The sequence below is a fragment of the Aplysia californica genome, unplaced genomic scaffold (assembly GCF_000002075.1).
Source record: "Aplysia californica isolate F4 #8 unplaced genomic scaffold, AplCal3.0 scaffold00002, whole genome shotgun sequence".
In the NCBI taxonomy this organism is placed as follows: domain Eukaryota; kingdom Metazoa; phylum Mollusca; class Gastropoda; order Aplysiida; family Aplysiidae; genus Aplysia; species Aplysia californica.
This window is the reverse complement of record NW_004797272.1, coordinates 360,874-366,136: the sequence shown is the minus strand read 5'-3', so window position 1 is coordinate 366,136 and position 5,263 is coordinate 360,874.

Here is a 5,263-nt window from a genome sequence, read left to right as displayed (position 1 = left end):
TGTCTGTCTGTGTGTCTGTCTGTCTGTCTGTCTATCCATCTATCTATCTATCTATCTATCTATTTATATATCTATCTATCTATCTATCTATCTATCTGTCTTTCGTTGTGCTGATGTTCTCATTGTTTTCTTTATCTTTTGTTTTTGGGCAAGTGTTTAACAGCCCTTGCAACTGCATACGGTCATTTGAGCGCGTTGGACACGTTAACTATTTTCAGTTGGTAGGAAATTTTGAATATTTCCCGGGTGGCGGCTGAAGCCTACTCTTATCGATTTTAGACCACCAAGGGACCTTTAATGTGCGCAATTTCGCACACAGGATCTCCGAGATTTTTCGCCCTTGTCTGAGAAGGCTAGGTGTAGATCTTTCCTACCAGAAGATCAGGGGTGTGGTGGAAAGACAGCAGTAAGAAGGAGCCAAGGATTAGCAGTAGAAAGGCTGCAGAGAGAGTCAGGAATCCAGAGGAGAGGGCAAAGGAGGTGAAGGGGTGGGGGCAGAAAGAGGAGACGAAAGCAGATTATAGAACATTTCTAGAGAGCAGGAAAGGGGGTGAAAGGAGAATATTTTAGAGAAGAAATGTTTCGGTCGCTACCCAGGATTCGAACCCGGGACCTTTGTTTTGTTTGTTTTTGTAAGTGTTTTACAGCGCTCGCTACTGCTTAAGGTCATACGAGCGCGGGACACATTGAACTTTTTCAGTAGTTAGGAAATTTTGAATATTTCCCCGCCGAAGCCAACTTTTATCGATTTTAGACCACCAGGGGATCTTTAACGTGCACAACTTGCACACGGGCCTTCCGAGATCTTTCGCCCTTGTCCGAGAAAGATTATTGCTGTGTGTTCTTGATCAATACAGTGATGTTCCTCCAGCCGAAATTTCAGATTTCCTTCTTTAAATATTTGTAACTGCTATTGTTGTCGTTGTTGACGTCAAAGATGATGAAGATGGCAATGAAATATAGTTTGAAAAACTATTTCAACCATATTACGATACATATTAAAATTCCAGTAACAAAAGTATTTTTGGTGACTCAACTGCAAACCTACTGTGTTGGAATGTTTGCAGCCTCAGGGCAAAAAGCCACAACAATTTTCCATTTAATTTTCTTAGGAAGCCCCAGCTTTGCTTGGGCTATTGAGTCCACACAAGTTTCACCCCCTTGACCAACGATGCTGAGCTTGAAAGAGGTGGCTCCCCGCAGCGCTAGAACTTTAATAGCACGGCAGGTAACTGGTGACAGGTTTTCTTGCGTCCGCTTTTATTGTCGGTAATGGTTGTCTCCCCTAGCTTCGTTAGCCGGGTGCTTTTGTGTGACGTCATAACACGCAAAGACCATAACAGACCAATCAGGCAAGACAAGAGTTGTATTATCGCTCGCGCGTATTTTTATTGTCACAATAAAAAGTTTACAGTCTCCGGAGCTGAAAGTGAGAAATGGAACGAAATAACTAACGTGATGAAATCTCAGCGTGATGTTTAAGAGAAGTCTTAGAAATGCAGAGGAGAAACTCGTGGGCCGGGAGAGCGCCATGAATCAGGGCTGTCACAGCTGTTTGCTGACTATTTAAACTGATTAGCATTTTCATACAAACGCAGCTTACGTTATTATTTGAAAGATTTTTATTTTTTTGGCTTTGATACTGGAAACGGTAATGCTGAAAGCAGCATGTTGATGAAGCACGTTATTGCAGTAAACAGATTGTGGTAAAGGTTTCTAATTCGGTATTAGAGTGCCAGTGTGACTTTAGAACTGCTGGTGAGCTAATGATACAGGAGGTCTATTTTGCAGTTGAAATGCCTAACGTATGCAGTGCGATGCATGCATTGTCATAACTTTGAGCTCTGATTATATGAATTTTAATGAACTGTACATTCAAAATGTAGAATTCTAGACACAGTCAGTAGCAGATGTAGATCTACGTAATAGTATTTATATTCAAGCTTTTAGAGATTTTGCACGCCACCCCCACCCCTTTTTTCTCATTTTATCCCTCGCATTTTGACAGTGTTGCCTATATTCAGCTTAATCCAACGACGACTCTAAGCTGCTTATATAATTAGGTAGCATCAGCAAAGGGTACTTTCAAACGTTCTTAGTACGCGAGCAATGAGAATGTCTACTAAAGAGTTGTGTATGCGCGTAATTAATGAATCTGAGACCATATTAATGTAATATTTTCCACTAATAACAATCCAACTTTGGTACCAAAGAGGAGAGATGACTCACCGTCGACACCAATAATAACATTTTCTCCACAATTGAAACAGATTTGAAGCAAATTAAAAATATTTTGACATAAACAAAAAAAACCCGCCCCTTTTTAAAAAAAAAGAATTAATTAACGGTTTTGTCAGAAAGGTAGATCTAGTACGATTTCCATTTTTTCAAGCACTTTTCGCCTTACTAACATGTTAAATTGGGTGCTTCTCTTTTGGACCAGTTCACATACAATGGTATCCTTTTTGGACCAGTTGAACAGGTAAAATTCATTTCACTATGTAGCAATCTGTTGGATTTTACCATACGAAGAGCACAGGGGGGAAACGGGCAGAGTCACGAACTGAAAATCGTGAGGGTATCAATTTTGAACGCTTTTTAACTCATAACTGTATTTCTGTTCAACTGTTGGTTGATTGACTTTTTTTTTCTTTTCTTTTTTTTTTTGGGGGGGGGGATAAGTGTTTTACAGCGCTCGCTACTGCTTAAGGTCATACGAGCGCGCAGGACACATTGAACTTTTTTCAGATATTAGGAAATTTTGAATATTTCCCGGGTGGCGGCTGAAGCCTACTCTTATCGATTTTAGACCACCAGGGGATCTTTAACGTACGCAAGTTGCACACGGGCCGTCCGAAATTTTTTGCCCTTGTCTGAGAAGGCTAGGTGTAGATCTTTCCTACCAGAAGATCAGGGGTGTGGTGGAAAGACAGCAGTAAGAAGGGGCCGAGGAGTAGCAGTAGAAAGGCTGCAGAGAGAGTCAGGAATCCAGAGGAGAGGGCAAAGGAGGTGAAGGGGTGGGGGCAGAAAGAGGAGACGAAAGCAGATTATAGAACATTTCTAGAGAGCAGGAAAGGGGGTGAAAGGAGAATATTTTAGAGAAGAAAAATGTTCGGTCGCTACCCGGATTCGAACCCGGGACCTTTGAAAGAGAGGCCAATACCTTAACCTCTAGGCCACGAGAGCCCCTGATTATCGTTTGATTTCCCAATCCCATTCAACAAACATAACAATAAACCACCAATCAAACAAATATGAAGTTATGAGTCCACAAGCTGTTAACATTGATACCCTCACAATTTCCAGTTTGTGACTATACCCGTTTTTCCCGTGTGCTCTTCATACATAAACAGCATATTGATAACCTCGATATTGCTGGTCTGTGCCATCTACAGCGTTTGTTTTGAACACGAACTGCTTCTGGAACGTTGCTTTATGAATAAAGAAAATCACTGAGGGCACTTTTCGTGAGCAGTATCGATGGTATTGTATCAAATAAAGCACTCGGTACTTTCGGGTTCTCAACATTCAACGTCAAAACCGAAAGTCCTCTTTTATCGATATTGACTAATGCGTAGTTCTATCTCTTTGCCACACAAACGGCATAGCAAGAACTAATTCCCTGGTATGTGGCGGCGTCTACGCAAAGACATCAATAACAGCGAGCTTCCACCGATCGGATACTCTCAGGGTGTCCAAAGCCTTTGGATGTAACGATTGTAATGACCCTCACAGTGTCTGCGGAGAACACGTTTAGAACAAGAGAAAATATTGACCCTCGCGTCTTTCGTTGTGCTGGATGTTGATCAGGGGCTAATGCCACCCTCAACAAGGAGGCTGATGCCTGATTGACAGTCACGTGGTCTGGGTTTCCCTGGTCCCCTCTGTGCCAGCCTCCAGCACCTGTCGTGAAGTGGCTGAGGCTCTCAGATGTGACCTTATCCTTCCTCTCTTGTGCACACGGACTGGGTCAACGCAGTCTCTGAGAATGAAAATTGTCTTCATTTCTTTCTCTTTTCTTTGTAGGACTTTTCCAACCTCTGTAAATAAGCAAATAAATGCATCATGTACAAGATACTGTGGACGTGTGCACATGGCTCTAATATGAGAGTGACAAAAGGCCATTACAACTGGCATGGGCATACAGCTAAATCTCTTATGATTTTTATCGGGGGGGGGGGGGTTTGGCGACAAACAACAACCAGCCACTTACTCCCACCCCACCCACCCACTCCCTTTCCCCCAGTTCTTCAGACAAAGAGTAGACCAAACACGGCAAACGAGGTTGTTCAGGTGGGGGTGATTACGCATTGTCTGGCGAACGCCGGTTCAAACCAGTAAGTCTACCCTTTAGACTTAGACACATGGACCTTGCAATAGTTTTTGTTTTTACAACATCATACATGTATTCTTTTCCTAAGTTTGTTTTCCAGTGAAGGAAGCATCCAATTATCCCACGTTTTTGAAAGATACACATTAGAAAAAAGGTAAAATTGAATCTACTTTTATATATATATATATATATATATATATATATATATATATATATATATTCAAGTGCTGGTATCTTTTTAGGTATAATAACTATTTTCATTTTTATTTTTTTCTCCTCGAAGTAACATATGATATTGACATGAACAGTTCAGAGTTCAAATCCAAGTTGGTGTCGAATCTTTTCTCTTTATTTTGAAACCCGAAGCATACTTCAACAACAATACCATCATCATCATCATCATCGAGAACAACAACAACAACAGCAACAACAACAATAACAACAACAATAATAACAACAACAACAACAACGACAACGACAACAACAATAACAAACAACCCCCCCTTCCCGCCTCCCATCGAAATCGAATCTGCCATGGTCCTTAACCTTCTTTAACATAAAAATGTTCACCCTAATCCTAGGTAATTCTTTTGTCGCCAGCAGCGGCTCAAATACAGATCTGTGCATTTCCATGTCAGAGAACTGTCAAAGAATTATCGCAAAGGGCGGACATGAAGTCTAACACTTTGCTTTTATTTAGAAACCTATGAATCGACAAGGAGGCATACGGCGCCTTGAATGAGACTGTTGTTGTTGGAGGGAGGTGTTTACTTGTTGTTTTTTTCCTTCGATTTCCTTCCTTTTACGCTAAAAACTACCTTGCACACACATGCACACACATACACACACACACACACACACACACACACACACACACACACGCACGCACACACACACACACACACAAAACGCTTACACCACTCACTAATT